Consider the following 20735-nt stretch of genomic DNA (forward strand, 5'->3'; position numbering starts at 1 on the left):
ACCTGTTCAGTGTCTAATTACCATATATGTGAATTATGCATTGCCATCTTGTTGCAAGACATTATATATGTGAATTATACAATGCTATCTTGTTGCAAACGCACTATATATGTCAATTATGCAATGCCATGCTGTTTAGCCAATCATCATGTATGTGAATTATATCATGCTATCATTTTTTTGTATTACGTGTTCCATTTGTCGACAACGTTTGTATATTCAACTACTCTTCCCGTGCATCAGCCATTTGAAGCGGTGATGGAAGTACCTGGAGTGAAAACAAGGTATTCAGAGCAGACAATGCTACCTGCTGAAGCAGACATCTTGCTGGTTACAGAGAGCTCCTCAGAGGAGGATTCAGAGACTGATGACTAGTCCTATTTCCCCCCTGAGGTCTATGCTCAAACTTGGCAGGGTTATATTACCCATGTCATGCATGTTGTCTTGCATTGCTTAGTTTTTACATCATATATGGAATGCCATCTGCTTACTTGCATACTATATAAATCATATATTTGAATTATATCATGCCATCATGTTTACATAGTACATACACGTCATCTATCTGGATTATGGCATGGCAACCCGTTTAATAAAGACATCATATAGTTATATCATCTCATCCTGTTTAGTGTTTACAGTCATCATATTTTGAATTATGGCATTCTATCCGTGAATGTATGTGAATTATGGCATGCCAACCTATTTAATAAACACATTATATAGTTATGTCATGTCATCTTGTTTACATAGTCTCATATTTTGAACTATGTCTTTCCATCTTTTTTAGTTAGCCATCATAATGTGAAATTGTGTCATGCTATCCTGTTTAGTTAGCCATCATATATGTGAAATTGCGTCATGCTATCCTGTTTGGTTAGACAACATAAATATGAATTATTTCATGCCCTCTTTTATTCCCTACTATCCATTGCACCTATCTATCATACAATGTCTATACTTTCAATTACTTTTCTTGTTTATCAACCATTTGAATTGGAGAGCGTGATGGCAGTATCTAAGGGAGTAACAACACGGTCTTCAAAAAAGATAGCGCTACCAGTTGATGCAGATAGAACCATGGTTGTACTTGCCCAAGGACCAGATCCACCACACATAACCCAGACTCTCGCAGATTGTACCCCTACCCAGTTGGACAGAGAACCAGCTACACCCCTTCTAACCCCAACCCAGGCAGATAGTAACACAGTTCCAGTTGACACAGCACCGTCTCCACCACAGAGCACCCAAACACGAGCAGTTAGTAAGGGAACTGCAGTGCCCAAAGCACGAGGACCACCACTCCGAATCCCAACTCAACGCTTAAAGGAGAAGAAGATTTGTTCTCAGGTCAGAATCTGTAGCTATGGTTCATACTCCTTTGCTCTTGCATTACTGTATTTACTCATACATACTATTTTCAAATTTGAAGGATGGAATTGAAACTCCAATGGCGCAACAGGTATGTTTTAAACCTGTTTCTTTAACGGGTTTGCTGTTGTAACCTGCTCTATGTTGATTTCAGTTTCAATTGAATAAACAGTTATGTTCTCATGTCATGCACATTACAAGTGTTGTTATTGCTCTATAGTTACCCACACTTATATTCTGTCTATTCTGCTTTGTCTTGAACAAATATTATTTGAACTGTGTCTCTATCTTGATTTGGCAATAAAAACTAGAATGATATAGACCATAAAGTGACCATGGTACATAGATATATGTTTGTTTCATGTTGTTATCCTGTCCACTTTACTACTGAACTCATTTACCAAAATGAGTTTCATATACAACATGGTAAACATGTGATGTGTCTACTTGTTTCTCTTTTAGAATGCGGACAAAATATTGGAGAACAGTACAACATTATACAATGGTAAAGGAAGTAATGCAGATAGGGTTCAAGATAGTGAGACATCCCTGTTGGTCTCCAAGAAAGCTGATAAAAACTATCTTGACGACAGTGAGGGAACCCAAAAGTCCTGTCTTGATGTAGTGTTCGAGTTACTGGCCACTACTGTTGGCACAAGCTCTTCGAACTCGCTGCCTGAATCAGTTTGTCTTCTTGAGTCTCAACTTCAAGTTGAAAGACATCGATCAGATGTGCTGCGACAGGAAGCTGAAGGACTGAGGAAGTCCCTGCAGAATTCAGATGCATATTTTCTGGTGCAACAGCAAGCGCTGGAGGATTTAAGCGCCAAACAAGAGAAAGTTAATAAGCTTGCTAAGCATCTTGCCAGCATTATGGGGTACCCAGGATATTGTTTCTTGAGATCTTCTGAAGTGGTTTCAGTTCTGGATTTGTTTTGCTGCGGCGTTTATTTGCGCTGGTCGCCAACTTTGACAACCAGTGTATATGATATGCTGCTTTGTTCCCTATATTTGCACTGGTGGCGAACTTTGATGCCCAGTGGATGTAATATGTGTAATAGCCGTGATAGCCTAGTGTTAGTTGCTTGCTTATTTATTTCCTTGTTGTCTTGTTTATTTGTTTGCTTGTAGTCATTGCAGTTCTTTTTCCGCGGTTAGCTAGTGGCTGCAATAACCTATTTTTAAAACTAGGCCACAATAACCATGGGCTAATATTTACTGTAGTGACACTGGGCCTCCTACTGGCCGTAGAAACAGTGGGCCTTATACGGGCCGTAGAAACAATGGGCCTTCTACGGGTCGTAGAAACAATGGGCCTTCTGCGGGCCATATCATCAATGGGCCTTATACGGGCCGTATGATCGATTGGCCAAACATGGGCCAAACAGACCGCATTATGGCCATAAACGGGCTAGAGTTGGAATCGTCGGTTCATGGGCCGACCATAACGGGCCATCATTAATAGGCCGTATTTGATGACGCTATGAAAACGGCCCAACGTATTAACGGACCACAAATGGGCCGACTGTAACCACGGGCTGAATTTGGCCCACAAGCAGAAAATGACAGTAACGGGCCGTAAGTAAACGAATGCTGGAAATGAGCCCAAGAATAAATGGGCTCTGAGAAGGCTGAAAGATAACATGGGCTGGAAACGGCCCAATGGAATAATGGGCCGTTAATGGGTATAAAGTGATACACTGTTCATTACGGGCCAGTTTCACCATGGGTCGTTAATGGGTGTAAAGTGATACACTGTTCATTACAGGCCAGTTTCACCACGGGCCGTTAATAGGCCAAGAGTTACATAGGGCCTCATATGGGCCGAAATACGTCATGGGCCATACATGCGCCAGAAGTGAAAACAGGCTGGAATCATATTGGATGGCCCAGATAACGCTACTGGGCCTAATTCGGATAGGGCGTAACGGGCCTTGGGTTAGCGGGCTGTCAATGGGCTATATGCGAACAGGCCGTTAACAGGCTTTCCATGGGCCGGCCCGCCACCTTTTGACCAAGTCAAACGGGCTGGCCTTTTCACAGGAATGGGCCTCTGTTGGGCCGTGCCACGTGTCGACGTATCATAGGCGCCTTCCGTCCAATGAGTGGATGACATCTGTCCCAACGATGAGCCGACACGTGTTTCCTCCAGCCAATGATGATTTTACACGTGGAAAATTCCCATTGGTCGGGGCTGTTAACGGGTTATCGGATCCAAAACCCGACCCAATAGCTTAACGGCGTTCCGTTACGGTGGATGCCACGTGTCGGTCACCCTTGACGAAAGCACTTCTGTGACGCGCGATTTGTCGTCATGGAAGTGGACACTTCCGTGATGATAATTTTGGTAATGTCATGGAACACTTCTACGACAGCACAGGTATGACTATCTTGATTCTGTCATAAATTTGTCATGGATGTACATGCATGACAAAAAACGCGACCAACTGTGACAAACATGTATCATCACGGAAGTGTATTTTTTTTGTAGTGATGGCTAGGGCCTCAGGAGTCATTCCGGTGATGGGGGTGTTCAAGAACTGCTCGTTCCTACGACAAAGCTCCGGGAGCTGCTCCTGAGTCAGAGCTTGCGGGACGTATGGCTCGTGAGCGGGGGAGCAATTATCCTCACCACCTCCATTGGTGTTCCCGCAGGAAGTGCCCGCATGACCATCTCGGGGATCCGTGAACCCCGAGGGTGTACGATGCTCAGTGCTGTCCGCCGTGAGGACTTCATCGGTCGACTCAACAATCTCACACTCGTACTCCTCGGAGGAATCATCGAGAAAATTGTCAGAGAGTTCAAGGGCGGGCTCATCAGACTCGAGAGCAGCCACCTGCTCTACCGCGGCCTGAAGGGCCACATCATGCTTGATCTAGCATTACAGCCACGAGCGTCCGGAGCGCTTGCGGCGTCGTGTAGCCAGAAGGTGAGTAGTCACTCAGTACTGGGTCGAGGGTTGTCAAAGAAGGACTCCAAACGATGAAGCACGGAAATGCACCAAGCCGCGGACGGGTAGCGCCTCCACGTCCAGCGGGGCTTCGTGGAGCCACGCTGAGTCATCGGCGATGAAGCTGAGTGTCTCGAAACGGATTTCACCACCGACTAACATGGTGATGAAGAATCCACCTATGCCATGAAACTTTTCTAGACGCCTGGCCCCGCAGTGGGCGCCAACTGTCGGGGTCACGATTCCGATAATGAGTACTAGGGGTACAAAAGAGGGGCAGAGCCTAGCTATGGCGCAGGTGTAACACTCGGTGTTTAACGAGTTCAGGCCCTTCTCGGCGGAGGTAAAATCCCTACGTCTTGTGCCCTGAGGCTTGGTCTTTCTTGATGGATATGGTTACAGAGATTGCTTAACCCCAGCTCAGGAGGGGGAGTGCGGCTTATATAGAGTGTATCGCAGCCCCATGCACTCAACATTGCCAAGGTACTAAATGCTATTAATTACCGCAGTTACAGGTGTAAAAAGCATCAACTATGGCAGTTACACGTAAGAGTAGTCTTGACTCCTCTTTAAGGACATCTTAGGATTCCTCGACCGTTGCAGCTCCCACATCGTCTCTCCATCTCTCCAGTCCGAGTGGCAGTGGCCTAGCCGAGTGACGGGTGGTCGTCCGAGTGTCGTCGAGGTAACCGAGTGGACTTCCTGTCATATCACTACAGAAAAAAATACACTTCCGTGATGATACGTGTTTGTCGCAGCAGGTCATGTTTTCTGTCATGCATGTACATCCATGACGATTTTATGACAGAATCAAGATAGTCATACATGTGTTGTCGTAGAAGTGTTCCATGACATTACCAAAATTATCATCACGGAAGTGTCCACTTCCATGACGATAAATCGCGCATCATAGAAGTGCTTTCGTCAAGGGTGACCGACACGTGGCATCCACCGTAACGGGTCGCCGTTAAGCTATAGTGTTCCGGTTTGGATCTGATAACCCGTTAACAGCCCGAACCAATGGCAATTTTCCACGTGTAAAATTCTCAATGGCCAGAGGAACCACATGTCGGCTCACCGTTGGGACAGATGTCATCCACTCATTGGACCGAAGGCGCCTATGATACGTCGACATGTGGCACGACCGAACAAAGGCCCATTCCAGTGAAAAGGCCGGCCCGTTTGACTTGGTCAAAAGGTTGCGGGCCGGCCCACAGAAAGCCTGTTAACGACTTGTTCGCATATAGCCCATTTACAGCCTGCTAACTCATGGCCCGTCACGGCCTACCGAAATTTGGCCCAGTAGCGTCATCTGGGCCGTCCAATATGATTCCAGCCCGTTGTAACTTCCGGCCCATGTATGTCCAATGACGTCTTTCGGCACATAGGAGGCCCTTTGTAACTCTGGGCCCATTAAAGGCCCGAGATGAAACTGGCCCATAATGAGCAGTGTATCGCTTTATACCCATTAACGACCCATTATTCCGTCGGCCGTTTCCAGCCCGTGTTAACTTTCGGCCTTCTAAGGGCCCATTTATTCTTGGGCTCATTTCTAGAATTCGGTTATTTACGGTCCATTACTAGCATGTTCCGTTTGTGGGCCAAATTCAGCCCGTGGTTACAGTCGGCCCGTTTGTGGCCCGTTAACCCGTTGGGCTGTTTTCATAGAGTCATCAAATATGGCCTATTAATGGCCTGTTATGGTCCGAATAGTACGACCCATGTTTGGCGAAATGATTATACGGCTCGTAGAAGGCCCATGGATCCTACGGCCCGTAGAAGGCCCATGGATCCTACGGCCTGTAGGAGGCCCATGGTTACAACAGTATGTGTGTTGCCATGGTTATTGTGGCCTAGTTACAAAAAAAATAGGTTATTGTGGCCACTAGAAAACGCGGAAAATGAACTGTAGTGACTATAAGAAAACAACTAAACAAGACAATAAGGAAATAAATAAGCAAGCATTGCCATGGTTATTGTGGCCTAGTTACAAAAAAAATAGGTTATTGTGGCCACTAGAAAAACGCGGAAAATGAACTGCAGTGACTATAAGAAAACAACTAAACAAGACAATAAGGAAATAAATAAGCAAGCAACTAACACTAGGCTATTACGACTATTACACATATTACATCCACTGGGCATCAAAGTTCGTCACTAGTGCAAATATAGGGAACAAAGCAGCATATTACATACACTGGGTGTCTAAATTGGCCACCAGTGCAAATAAACGCGGCAGGAAAACAAGTCCATAACTAAAACAACTTCGGAAGAGCTCAAGAAACATTATCCTGGGTATCCACCATGCTGGCAATAAGCTTAGCAAGCTTATTAGCTTTGTCCTGTTTGGCGCTAAAATCCTCCAACGCTTGCTGTTGCACCAAAAAGTATGCATCTGAATGCTCCAGGGACTTCCGCAGTCCTTCCGCTTCTTGTCGCAGCACAGTTGATCGATGTCTTTCAGCTTGTAGTTGAGACTCAAGAAACTGAACTGATTCAGCCAGTGAATTTGAATAGCTTGTGCCATTGGTAGTGGCCAGTAACTCGAACACTAAACCAAGACAAGACTTTGGGGTTGTCTCACTGTCTTCAAGATAGTTTTCCTTAGTTGTTTTATCAGCTTTGTTGGAGACCAACAAGGATGTCTCACTATCCTGAACCTTATCTGCATTACTTCCTTTACCATTGCTTAATAAGGCACTCTTCCCCAATATTCTGTTAGCAGTCTAAAAGAAGAAACAAGCAGACACATAATAGGTTTAGCATTTACTAGTATATGAAACTCATTTCGGTGAACCAGTTCATTAGTAAGGTGGACAAGATTAAAATACCAAGTCTTCTATTGCCAAGTAGTACATTATAAAAGCATCAAACAAACATATATCTTTGTCCTATGGTCACTGCATTGTCTTGCCAAATAAAAATAGAGACATGGTTCAAATCATATCAGTTCAAGACAAAGCAACACTGAAAGAATACAAAGCGTGGGAAACTACATGGCACAACAAGATTTCAGATGGGTACCACGGGTCTACATGTACAACAACACTATTGGCTCGGTTGTGATGCTAGTAATGTGCATGATATGAGAAGTCAACTGTATACACAATTGAAACTGAAATCAACATAGCTATTTATAAGAGCAAACCTGTTAAAGAAACATGCGTAAACATACCTGTTGTGCGATTGGAGTTTTGATTGGATCCTTCAATCTAAAAATAAGTTTATATGAGTAAATACAGTGATACAAGAGCAAAGCAGTATGCACGATAGCAATGGAATCTTAAATGAGAACAGTTGTTCTTCAGGTTTAAGCACTAGTTCTACATGCACAGAGGACAGTAAGACGCAAGCATATAGTACTTAAAAATAAAAAATAAGCTCATAGACCTTACCCCATTCTTGGTTCGGGACCAATACAGAACAAGGCGTTCCCAGTCATCATCCAGTAAATGTGTCTCACGAGAACGTAAGGGAATTTGATGAGTTTATTTGCCAGTGAAGTACGTTTTCTTTAGGTAATTCTGATACTGCCACCAAGCATTCTTGAAGATAGCAGAGGTATTAGCACAGGGTACCTCATCCTGAGTTTCCAAATCGGTCCTTCTCTATAGAGAAAAATGGGAAAATTTGCTGTATTATAACCATCATGGAGGTAGAATGTATGGGACAAAGCAAAGTAATTGCCATGAATAACATTACTTACACATAACTCCTGGACAAACACCTGCAAGTCTCATTTTCCTTCATCTTCAGTATAATATTTCCATGATGGGAAGATACGCACATAGGATTTAACAACATCAAATGCGATAGATGCTAAACTACGAATGGCTGGTTGTGCTTCCTCCACAGGAATAGGTGTACTAACTGGTGGAGTTGGGGTTCGTCGTGGTAGTACTGGCGCTTTGGGCACTGGAGCTGCCTTACTAACTGCTCTTCTTTGGGAGCTCTGTGGCGGAGATGGTGTTGTGTCAACAGGAACTGGGTTACTATCTGCTCGGGTTGGGGTTAGATTGGGTGAAGCTGGTTCTCTGTCCATCGTAGTAGGGGTACAATCTGTGATAGTCTGGGTTATGTGTGGTAGGGCTGGTTCTCGTGCATGTACAACCGGGGTGCTATCTCCACCAAGAGGTAGCACTGTTTATTTGAAGACCATGTTTTTACTCCGCTAGATACTGCCATCACCCGCTCCAATTCAAATGGTTGATAAACAGGAAACATAGTTGAATGTACAGACATTGTATGAGAGACAGATGCAATAGATAGTGTGGAAAAAAGAGGGCATGAAATAGTTGACATGTATATTGTTTAACTAAAATGGATAGCATGACATAATTTCACAAATATGATGTCTATCTAAACTAGATAGCATAGCATGACATAATTCAAAGATATGATGACTAACTAAACGGGATGGCATAAGATAATTATATGATGTCTTTAGTAAACAAGTTCGCATGACATAATTCACATACATGTTATCTAAGTAATCAGGATCGCATGATTTAATTCATATATGTGATTTATATGCTAAGCAGAGGGCATTCGCATATATGATGTCTGAACTAAGAACATAGTGTTGAATATTGTGTATGTGATGTCTAAACTATGCAATGCAAGACACCATATGCATGATATGAGCAGTATAACCGTGCCAAGTTAGAGCATACACCTCGGTGGGGGAATAGGACTGGTCATCTGTCTCTGAATCCATCTCTGAGGAGCTATTGGGACCCAGCAAGAGATCTTCTTCGACAGGTAGCACTGTCTGCTCTGAAGACCTTGTTTTCACTCCAGATTTTTCCATCACCCACTCAAATGGCTGATTCACAGGAAGAGTAGTTTAATGTACAAACATTGTTGACAAATGGAAATGTAATGAAGGAAAGGATGGGCAAGATATCATTCAAATATATGATGCCTTGTTAAACAGGATGGCATTGCATATTTCACATATATTATGGCTGGCTAAAAGAGATGAGACTGCATAATTCCCATATATGATATAGAAACTAAACAGGTGGCATTACAGAACATGTCTAAACTAAGCAGATAACATATATGATGTCGAAAGTAGGCACTGCAAGGCAACATATGCATGATATGACTAACATCATCATGCCAAGTTAGAGCAAACACCTTGGAGGGTAATAGGAGTGGTCAGCTGCGTCTGAATCCGCCTCAGAACAGATATCTTCCTCTGGATTACAATCTGGAGAGGGGGGAGGGTTTGCCATTGAACCCACCATGGAGCGATGTCTCCATGACATTGTATTGCCGCGCAAAACTCTTCTCTTTTTCTCTAAATGTTCAGCATGACTGTGTACAATATCTGACATGCATACGAAAAAATATAGTGAGATTATGTAAGGAGAGCATGCAGAAATCTAGAGTGATGGTAACAACCAGTGGATGGATCCAAAAATAATGATAGCAGGCTGATGATAGCTTTAATTTAATAAAAAGACAGTTAATGATTGCTTTACTATTTGTTTCCCACCCAAGATGAACAACATAGGCATACCCTAGGTGAACTAGATAATAGACAAAGATATTATTCATTGCTGCCTCGATATGTGCCCCACAACTAATTTTAAAATCAAGCTTGAACATTAATTTGGACCTGACTTGGAGTCTAAGAGGTGAACAGGACGATAAATAGCAGGTAATATTAAGCAATGCATAACATAAGCAGAAACAAAAGAGTGCGACCTCTCTTGTGGACCCATGTACTCCTCAGGTTCATCTGCTGAGTCGATGATGGTGATGTCGTTGCGGTGGGTGCCGGCGGCGGGGAAGGAGATCTGAGGCGGCGAAAGACGGTCAGCAGTCATGATGTCTGGTTTGGTGGATGCTTCTGTCGATTGAGCAGCTCAGGTGAGGTGGACGACGTCGCGGCAGGAGCAGGACAAACCACACAAATTTTTCTTCGACACCTACTTGTAACTGAAGTAATTATGTAAGGGCTCCTTTGGCTTGCAGGATTCTAAAAATGCAGGGATAGGAAAAACGATGGAATAGGATAGGAATGCACATGGGAACCAGAGCATCTGTAAAGACAGGATTTCGGTCAACTTGGGTGTTTGGTTCAGAGGAATTGGAAGAGCAGAGGAATGCAAAGTAACATGGCCAAATTAAAGTGAAACCATATGAAAGTAGGTCCAGGTGGATGTCTTGCTCCATTCCTTTCAACAAAATGCATGAATAATTGAATGGTAGAGTGCCATAGGAAAATTTCCTATTGCTATGTTTTTCCTTCAGTTTACCCTTTGAACCAAAATAGCCCTAATGGATCGACATGAATGTAGAGTAATAAGTGATGTGACAAGTGCACAACCACTTTGTCGTAGCCATGTCGACCTCAGCATCATTGGGTTGGTCGCTGAAGAAGTAGAGGCAGAGGTGGATGTCGGAGGTGTGGAGGAAGATCTGAGGAATCTGTAGACGGCATCCAGGGCACGGCTCTGTTGTGATGGATGGTTCCGTCGTTGGAGCAACTCCAGCGAGCCGTAAGATGTCGAGGTTGAAGCAGTACAAGATAGACATCGTTAATCTCAAGCGGGATTCTAATAGCATCTCCAATAGATGATGTAAAATACATTACCAAAAAGTGATAGATATAAAATTTACATCATAAAAAAACACCCGACTACAAGAGATGAGGTAAAAACTGTTGACTCTAGACTTAACTGTCAAAACTGAAATTTACTATGGAATCTGTATGTTACTGTCGAAACTGGACGCACTGGTAGCACAGAGGCACTTCACATGTAGTTTAGGCCGCTCGAGTACTAGTAGTAGAGAAACAGTGATCTAAATCAGCAGGCGATCAACGGGGAACACAGTAGCATATAGCAGCTGGAGCAGCAGTGCCTGGAGGAGCAGCGCGAACTAGAGCCAGAGCAGCAACTCGTGTAGCTGCAGCAGCCCATGTAACAGCATCAGCAGCGCGCGCAAGAGAAAGAGTAGAGCAGCAACATGAGCGAGGGGGAGAGCAGAGCAGTAGCGCGAATGAGCGAGCGAGCAAGAGCCGGAGCAGCAGCAGCAGATCCGGCTGGTATGGACGCTGCCGTCGAAAGGGCCTCGCACTGGGGAAGAGCCACCATGGAGATGTCGCCCGTGGCGCCGGCTTCGAGGTAGCCGCGCCATGGGGGTGCGAGATGGATCACGGTCAGCGCCGGGAGGTTGAGTTAAGAAGAAGGTGCGATGCGATGAGTGTGCAACCTCTTTGGTGGCGCCGAGTAGGCCTTGGCTTCGTCCGAGGAGTCGGTGAGGATGCTGCGGTTCCGGTGTAGCAGGTTAAGGCGGTGCTATGGGGATGGAGCAGCCGCGATTGACGAGGCGATCATCGGAGCAGCTCCTTGGAGGTGGAGGACGGGGCGACTGAACCGGCGGGACGCCGAGATCGACAACGGATCCTCATCCGGGAAGGTGGATGAGGGACGTCGAGCTATTGCGGTGGATGACATCGTTGGGGAAGAGGCTCCGGCTGGGCAGCGGTGAGGTGGCGGATGGAGGAGGGTGGGGTTTCGCGACTGGACCAGAGAGGTTATGGCGGCCTGGGATTTCGAATGGCGAAAAGGAGGCGATGGGAGGGGAACCATGACTTAGGGACGCGCTTGTCCAAAATGTAGGGTGTGTTACAAAAGTACGCCCATCAATTTGAACTAGCGGCCCTTTCGGCTCAGGGTTAGAAGGGGGATTTCACGTGTCGGGATTTGGCAGCTGGAGGGAGTTTTCGCGCGCGTTGTAATTTCGGGATAGCAAGGCGCGGGCTGTGAAGGCACGAGTTTTGGGAGCACGATATCTGAATTTTCGGGATATAACAAGGCGCGGGTTCAATTTTAGGGACAAGCCTAACGTGTAATATTGTACTTGTACGTACCAAATCAATTCGCACTTCCCTCAACGAAATAAACAAAAAATAAATAAAACTATTCACACCACACAAAGAGAGAGTATTGTCCTGTTTTACTATACAAATGCTATTCAAAGCTATGAATCCATGTTATGTCCAATTAAATTTTTTTGCTGGCTGTATAATGCATGTAACCTACTCATACCAACATTTTAGTGCATTCCAAATTAATGTCTATACTACCGCTGCAATTCGAACTAAATTTGAATTTGTTTCTCTATTTGAATAAGAATCTACAATCATGATTGTTGCCAACTTAAACCATCATTCGTGTATTACCTTAACAACACACCACATGATTACTATAGAGATAGATATGAACTATGTGTACTATATGAACTCGAATTCAAATTTTTGAATACACTTGATGTTGATTCCAAATAATAGTACATTTGATGTACTAACTAGATATTCATAATCTAATCCATGTTCCATACATACACCATGTTTATCTCACAAAGTATAGTGCCCCGCCCCCTACATTAAGACAAGTATTTAGCCCTCAGCTGCAAAAGCCACACATTATCCCAAATTATAATCAATGTTCTACATTATGATATCTTCTTCAAATATATAAATCCACTTTTTATAATGAATTATGATGTCTGTTCGTCTTTTACACCTTCACGATCCTCTTCTCTTTGTAGCTAGCTAGCGCTAACTTTCTATCATGCATGCACATGCCCGCCCCCCTCTCACCCTCCCTCGGCATCCCCTCCATCGCGCGCATTCGTTATTTCTCTTTAGGTCGTTCACCCATGGTGTGTGTAGGCCCCCAGGCTCCTTCTTTCCGGCACACACCGGTCGATATACCTCTCTAGCCAAGTGTGCCTACCATAAACACACACCTCCCCTCTTCTCTTCTCACCATCCATGCCCCCCTATGTCCAATACGGTTCCACGCAGGTGCACACTCCCACCCCTCTTTTCATCGATCTCATACTCGCACACTCCTCCCCCTCGACATAGTAGGCCTCTCGCACCACCTCCTAGCCGCACCCCTCTCCCCCTATCCGTATCTCTGGACCTTATTTGCTTCTAACACATGCACGCATGTATACGTACCGATCTCCCTACAAATAGCTAGGTCGACTATAATTCTTTTTCCCCATGCACCGATCAACTTACCTCACTAGTTATGTCTCTCCCTTTCTCGGACACACAACGATTGATCTTCCTATGTAGTTACGTCTGCTTACCACAACCATATCGTCCCCCATCATCATTCTTGCATACCTCCCGACCCGTCTCTCACACGCACATGCATAGACAAGCAAACATCCCCGGCCCTCTCTTATTGATATTGCACTCGTACCCTTCGTTTTTCTAGAAGTCCCCCTAATCCAGGACTCCCTCAGTAGCCCCTGAACCAGGCTTCAATGACGACGAGTCCGGCGCGCAGATTGTCTTCGGCATTGCAAGGCGGGTTCCTCCTCCGAATACTCCATAGAAGATTTTGAACACAAGGATAGTGTCCGGCTCTGCAAAACAAATCCCACATACCACCGTAGAGAAAATAACATTTCCACAAATCTAATCTGCTGACGCATTTTGCAGCATGACATCACACCATGGCCCGGTCATTATTCGAACCATTTTTCACAACCAGCCACTGCACATATTGCGAGGCGGTTTCTTTGGCACGTCTTGTCGAAGCAGAGATCGTGTCCCCTTATCACGGGATTCTCATTAATACGGGTGTGGGTAACCCAACTGCGCCATTAATTACGGCGCTTGGAGAATAAGAGGTTTTACCAGGCAAGTGGGGAGGCGCAGAATCCCTGCTGCCTTTATAAGGGGATAAGGACTCCCTTTCGCACCCACGCTTTCTACTTCCCGATTCATTCCCCTCCGCTCAAGCTCCAGCGCCCAAGCGTTCATCTTCTCTGCCCACAAAAGGCCTTCCGAAGATGTCCGGATCCGGAGAAGGAGGCAAATGGATGGCCTCTACCGTCCGAGAGAAGGATATCAAAAAGCTTCGGGAGGCCGGGTACCTGGCCAAGAAAATCAGCCACCGTCTCCCGACGGCGGGACAAATCATCCCTACTCCGGAACTCCACGAGAGGGTCGTATTCCTCCCTCACTTTGTCCGTGGGCTAGGGTTTCCCCTCCACCCATTCGTTCGCGGATCATGTATTACTATGGGATCGATCTCCACGATTTGTCCCCTAATTCCTTCCTCAATATCTCGACATTCATTGTCGTGTGCGAGGCTTTTCTTCGTGTCTCGCTGCACTTCGGTTTGTGGCTGAAGATTTTTAATGTGAAGCCCAAGGTGGTGGGCGGCGAGCACGCCAAGTGCGGGGGCGCCATGGTGAGCAAGATGCCCAACGTCATATGGCCAACGGGAACCTTTAACGATTCTGTTAAGGAGTGGCAACAACAGTGGTTTTATATCACCGAGCCGTGCGGCACGGAATAGGCCGCCTCTCCCGAGTTCCGATCCGGTGCCCCCTGCGGCTTACATCCTGGGTCAAGAAAGGCCTGGACTGGTCCTCGTCCGACGAACTGTCGATGCTCCAAACACGCGTTAAAGATATGGGGGACAAGAACATTGAACTTGTCAATGTAGTCCAGGTGATGTTAGTTCGCCGGATCTTGCCTTGTCAGCACCGGACTTGCAATTTATGGGAATTCGATCCGGCCAGGCACCAAACCTTGCGAGAGCTTTTCGGCTCCTCGCACAAGGACATTTGGAAGGTGCTTTTCAAGTCCAGCAAATCATGGCCGAACTCCGCCGAGGACCGCGGGTACCAACTGTCCGGCCCTGCAAGTTCAGTAAGTCATCAAACTTTTCTATCTGCGTAACCCAAAGGAAGCGCTTAACGTTATACAACTCTCCCAGGGCTAGACGAAGAAGGCGGAGCGGATCCATTGTCCGGCCCCGCTGCCCGAAGAACCGGCCGTCCCACTTCTGACGAAGATGCTGGTCCTGGCGCCTTACAAGGTGCCAAAGAAGACGGCCGAGAAGGAGGCCAAAAAGACCCGGGGCGGCCTTCGTCGCCGCGGCACTTCGGACACAATATCCGAAGGCTCTGATGCCCGTTCCGCCTCCGAAGAGGACGAGGAGGAGGAGGAAGATGAATCCCCTGCGGGGGAAAGAAAGAAGAGGACGGCCTCCGTACACTTGGAGGCCGAGCTTCCCAAAAGGGGAAAGGCTCCTCTTCCGGAGGAGTCCACTGCCGCCGCCGACAGCGGCCCGGCATGGGATCCCAGGGCCCAGCCCCTGGTGAACTCGTAAGTATGTAAAATCTGAGTACGTTTCAGGCGTCCGGACTTATCATGGCATAGTATTTTAACCTAAGCCATATTTTTTGTAGTCCAGCGAGGTCCCGTACCAAACAATCCTCATCAGAGGACTTGCTGAGCTCAAATGCTATGGAGAGCGGGACGCCCCCAAAGGCCCCTTCCTCCAAACAGGTGCATAACACCGAGGCTTCGTCCCAGAAGGACCCCGGCCAAGGAGGAAAGGGAAAGACCGTGAACGCGGCGCCTGGAGGTCAAACCTCAGGGGCCGGACACGTGGGGGAAAAGATTCCCATGGGAGCTGACGGCGGGGGCCATCCTGAGTTCGGCTCCCAGCCGGATGCGATTCCGGAGATCTATACGGCTCCAGAATCAAGCAGGCAGCCTCCCTTGGCTGGAGGGGGCGTGCCTGTTCCATCGGCGACCTCTATCCAACCAGAGGTGTCGGATGCTTTGTTGGTGGTGCTGAAAAGCGCCTCCATCGTTGATGAACACCGTGCCCTTATGGGTGCGGTGATTGAGAAGATTCAGTCAACTGAGAGCGGACTAAACGAAGCCTGTATCAGCCTTATAAGAGGCTTTGAGGTATGTTTTATGAGTTTTCGAAGAGTGTCATAGTATAGATAGTAGCCCCTGATACACTGTTCGGTGAAAGAAAGAACCGGACAGGGGATCGAATTTATGATCCCAGGAAGGCTCATTGAATGGTATCGATTTCTCTTATGTTATAAGCAGGCGTCTGTAGCGGATGCTGCCTCTCGTACTGCGGAGACCTCCGGACTGAATCAAAGTCTGGAGCGGGGCAAAGAAGAACTTGGCCAATTGAGAATGCAGTTGAGAGATAAACAAGGTATGCACAAGCCTTGCTCGCGTTTATTGCGAATGAATTTTCAGTATGAAATAAGCTTCAAGATTTGTGCTAGGGATTGTGACCGAAGTCGAGGCCCTTAAAAAGGCTGTGGCCGAGGCCGAGAAAAAGGCAGCCACAGATCTGGCTCTTCGTGAGAAGCACGAGGCCAGGGTTATTAAAGCTGAGCAGGAGCTGCAAGAGGCCGTAAGGAAATGCGAGACCTTGGAGCAGAGTTTAACGGAGAAAGAATCCGAACTCACCAAGGCGCATCAGGCCACGAGCGATGCCCGGGGGGAAACCCAAAGCGCCCTGCAGGGGATCCAAGAGGCGAGAAAGATCACGGCGGCTACTTGGTGGCATGGGTGGTAATAGTGGAAAAGTGGCAATGATGGGACTATTGGAGAAGAGGCATGGGGCGGGAATAGTGGAAAAGTGGCAATGATGGGACTATTGGAGAAGTGGCATGGGGCGGGAATAGTGGAAAAGTGGCAAAGGTAGGAATAGTGGAAAAGTGGAATTGATGGGACTATTGGAAAAGTGGCAAGGGTGGGAATACTGGAAAAGTGGCAATAATGGGACTAGTGGAAAAGTGGTAAGGGAGGGGTGGAAACCGTGGTAAACTCGTCTCCGTGTTTGAGGGGGGGGGGGTAAGTAGTATATATAGGGCATTATCCATTAGTAGGCAACGGTTGTAATGGTAGTAAGAATGACAATCATCTTTGCAGTGGACCTGGGAGTGGCAAGCATAAGGGACGAAGGCGGGGGTAACATGTTGGATGCGATCATAGCAGCACTAAAGCACCGGATCCCATCAGAACTCCGAAGTTAAGCGTGCTTGGGCGAGAGTAGTACTAGGATGGGTGACCTCCTGGGAAGCCCTCGTGTTGCATTCCCTTTTTAATTATTTTTTGCGCCTCATGACAAACATATCACATGTGCGCGATATATATTAACCCCGTTATATTATTTTTGACATTTACGATATGTTTTAGCTCGCTGCTCATTGGTCACGCGTCTAGAGGAGGCTGTGTGGCGCGAGGAGCGCGTTCTGAAAGGGGTAAAAAAATACGTGTTGCTGCGGTATAGAGGGAGGGTGGAAACCGTGGTAAACTCGTCTCCGTGTTTGAGGGGGGGAGTAAGTAGTATATATAGGGCATTATCCATTATTAGGCAACGGTTGTAATGGTAGTAAGAATGACAATCATCTTTGCAGTGGACCTGGGAGTGGCAAGCATAAGGGACGAAGGCGGGGGTAACATGTTGGATGCGATCATACCAGCACTAAAGCACCGGATCCCATCAGAACTCCGAAGTTAAGCGTGCTTGGGCGAGGGTAGTACTAGGATGTGTGACCTCCTGGGAAGTCCTCGTGTTGCATTCCCTTTTTAATTATTTTTGGTGCCTCATGACAAACATATCACATGTGCGCGGTATATATTAACCCCGTTATATTATTTTTGACATTTGCGATATGTTTTAGCTCGCTGCTCATTGGTCACGCGTCTAGAGGCGGCTGTGTGGCGCGAGGAGCGCGTTCTGAAAGGGGTAAAAAATACGTGTTGCTGCGGTATAGAGGGAGGGGTGGAAACCGTGGTAAACTCGTCTCCGTGTTTGAGGGGGGGAGTAAGTAGTATATATAGGGCATTATCCATTATTAGGCAATGGTTGTAATGGTAGTAAGAATGACAATCATCTTTGCAGTGAACCTGGGAGTGGCAAGCATAAGGGACGAAGGCGGGGGTAACATGTTGGATGCGATCATACCAGCACTAAAGCACCGGATCCCATCAGGGAAGTCCTCGTGTTGCATTCCCTTTTTAATTATTTTTTGCGCCTCATGACAAACATATCACATGTGCGCGATATATATTAACCCCGTTATATTATTTTTGACATTTGCGATATGTTTTAGCTCGCTGCTCATTGGTCACGCGTCTAGAGGCGGCTTTGTGGCGCGAGGAGCGCGTTCTGAAAGGGGTAAAAAAATACGTGTTGCTGCGGTATAGAGGGAGGGGTGGAAACCGTGGTAAACTCGTCTCCGTGTTTGAGGGGGGAGTAAGTAGTATATATAGGGCATTATCCATTATTAGGCAACGGTTGTAATGGTAGTAAGAATGACAATCATCTTTGCAGTGGACCTGGGAGTGGCAAGCATAAGGGACGAAGGCGGGGGTAACATGTTGGATGCGATCATACCAGCACTAAAGCACCGGATCCCATCAGAACTCCGAAGTTAAGCGTGCTTGGGCGAGGGTAGTACTAGGATGTGTGACCTCCTGGGAAGTCCTCGTGTTGCATTCCCTTTTTAATTATTTTTGGCGCCTCATGACAAACATATCACATGTGCGCGGTATATATTAACCCCGTTATATTATTTTTGACATTTGCGATATGTTTTAGCTCGCTGCTCATTGGTCACGCGTCTAGAGGCGGCTTTGTGGCGCGAGGAGCGCGTTCTGAAAGGGGTAAAAAATACGTGTTGCTGCGGTATAGAGGGAGGGGTGGAAACCGTGGTAAACTCGTCTCCGTGTTTGAGGGGGGGAGTAAGTAGTATATATAGGGCATTATCCATTATTAGGCAACGGTTGTAATGGTAGTAAGAATGACAATCATCTTTGCAGTGGACCTGGGAGTGGCAAGCATAAGGGACGAAGGCGGGGGTAACATGTTGGATGCGATCATACCAGCACTAAAGCACCGGATCCCATCAGAACTCCGAAGTTAAGCGTGCTTGGGCGAGAATAGTACTAGGATGGGTGACCTCCTGGGAAGTCCTCGTGTTGCATTCCCTTTTTAATTATTTTTTGCGCCTCATGACAAACATATCACATGTGCGCGATATATATTAACCCCGTTATATTATTTTTGACATTTGCGATATGTTTTAGCTCGCTGCTCATTGGTCACGCGTCTAGAGGCGGCTTTGTGGCGCGAGGAGCGCGTTCTGAAAGGGGTAATAAAATACGTGTTGCTGCGGTATAGAGGGAGGGGTGGAAACCGTGGTAAACTCGTCTCCGTGTTTGAGGGGGGAGTAAGTAGTATATATAGGGCATTATCCATTATTAGGCAACGGTTGTAATGGTAGTAAGAATGACAATCATCTTTGCAGTGGACCTGGGAGTGGCAAGCATAAGGGACGAAGGCGGGGGTAACATGTTGGATGCGATCATACCAGCACTAAAGCACCGGATCCCATCAGAACTCCAAAGTTAAGCGTGCTTGGGCGAGGGTAGTACTAGGATGTGTGACCTCCTGGGAAGTCCTCGTGTTGCATTCCCTTTTTAATTATTTTTGGCGCCTCATGACAAACATATCACATGTGCGCGGTATATATTAACCCCGTTATATTATTTTTGACATTTGCGATATGTTTTAGCTCGCTGCTCATTGGTCACGCGTCTAGAGGCGGCTTTGTGGCGCGAGGAGCGCGTTCTGAAAGGGGTAAAAAATTACGTGTTGCTGCGGTATAGAGGGAGGGGTGGAAACCGTGGTAAACTCGTCTCCGTGTTTGAGGGGGGGAGTAAGTAGTATATATAGGGCATTATCCATTATTAGGCAACGGTTGTAATGGTAGTAAGAATGACAATCATCTTTGCAGTGGACCTGGGAGTGGCAAGCATAAGGGACGAAGGCGGGGGTAACATGTTGGATGCGATCATACCAGCACTAAAGCACCGGATCCCATCAGAACTCCGAAGTTAAGCGTGCTTGGGCGAGAATAGTACTAGGATGGGTGACCTCCTGGGAAGTCCTCGTGTTGCATTCCCTTTTTAATTATTTTTTGCGCCTCATGACAAACATATCACATGTGCGCGATATATATTAACCCCGTTATATTATTTTTGACATTTGCGATATGTTTTAGCTCGCTGCTCATTGGTCACGCGTCTAGAGGCGGCTTTGTGGCGCGAGGAGCGCGTTCTGAAAGGGGTAATAAAATACGTGTTGCTGCGGTATAGAGGGAGGGGTGGAAACCGTGGTAAACTCGTCTCCGTGTTTGAGGGGGGAGTAAGTAGTATATATAGGGCATTATCCATTATTAGGCAACGGTTGTAATGGTAGTAAGAATGACAATCATCTTTGCAGTGGACCTGGGAGTGGCAAGCATAAGGGACGAAGGCGGGGGTAACATGTTGGATGCGATCATACCAGCACTAAAGCACCGGATCCCATCAGAACTCCGAAGTTAAGCGTGCTTGGGCGAGAGTAGTACTTGGATGGGTGACCTCCTGGGAAGTCCTCGTGTTGCATTCCCTTTTTAATTATTTTTTGCGCCTCATGACAAACATATCACATGTGCGCAATATATATTAACCCCGTTATATTATTTTTGACATTTGCGATATGTTTTAGCTCGCTGCTCATTGGTCACGCGTCTAGAGGCGGCTTTGTGGCG

The 20735-nt window shown here is 46.5% G+C and overlaps 7 non-coding genes across 7 annotated transcripts; all 7 read left to right on the forward strand.

Annotated features, from left to right (window-relative positions):
• The first annotated feature begins 17113 nt into the window (after positions 1 to 17113).
• On the forward strand, positions 17114 to 17232 carry LOC123126575 (5S ribosomal RNA). The gene has a single exon (XR_006461810.1). It is a non-coding gene; the product is annotated as a 5S ribosomal RNA (ribosomal RNA).
• Positions 17233 to 17601: 369 nt separating this feature from the next.
• On the forward strand, positions 17602 to 17720 carry LOC123126544 (5S ribosomal RNA). The gene has a single exon (XR_006461781.1). It is a non-coding gene; the product is annotated as a 5S ribosomal RNA (ribosomal RNA).
• An 801-nt stretch (positions 17721 to 18521) lies between these two features.
• On the forward strand, positions 18522 to 18640 carry LOC123126545 (5S ribosomal RNA). Its single transcript, XR_006461782.1, has one exon. It is a non-coding gene; the product is annotated as a 5S ribosomal RNA (ribosomal RNA).
• Positions 18641 to 19009: 369 nt separating this feature from the next.
• Positions 19010 to 19128, forward strand: LOC123126738 (5S ribosomal RNA). The gene has a single exon (XR_006461962.1). It is a non-coding gene; the product is annotated as a 5S ribosomal RNA (ribosomal RNA).
• Positions 19129 to 19497: 369 nt separating this feature from the next.
• LOC123126617 (5S ribosomal RNA) lies at positions 19498 to 19616 on the forward strand. The gene has a single exon (XR_006461850.1). It is a non-coding gene; the product is annotated as a 5S ribosomal RNA (ribosomal RNA).
• Positions 19617 to 19986: 370 nt separating this feature from the next.
• On the forward strand, positions 19987 to 20105 carry LOC123126749 (5S ribosomal RNA). The gene has a single exon (XR_006461974.1). It is a non-coding gene; the product is annotated as a 5S ribosomal RNA (ribosomal RNA).
• Positions 20106 to 20474: 369 nt separating this feature from the next.
• LOC123126622 (5S ribosomal RNA) lies at positions 20475 to 20593 on the forward strand. Its single transcript, XR_006461854.1, has one exon. It is a non-coding gene; the product is annotated as a 5S ribosomal RNA (ribosomal RNA).
• Positions 20594 to 20735: the final 142 nt, after the last annotated feature.

This window comes from Triticum aestivum, chromosome 5D, assembly GCF_018294505.1.
Source record: "Triticum aestivum cultivar Chinese Spring chromosome 5D, IWGSC CS RefSeq v2.1, whole genome shotgun sequence".
NCBI classification, from domain to species: Eukaryota; Viridiplantae; Streptophyta; class Magnoliopsida; order Poales; family Poaceae; genus Triticum; species Triticum aestivum.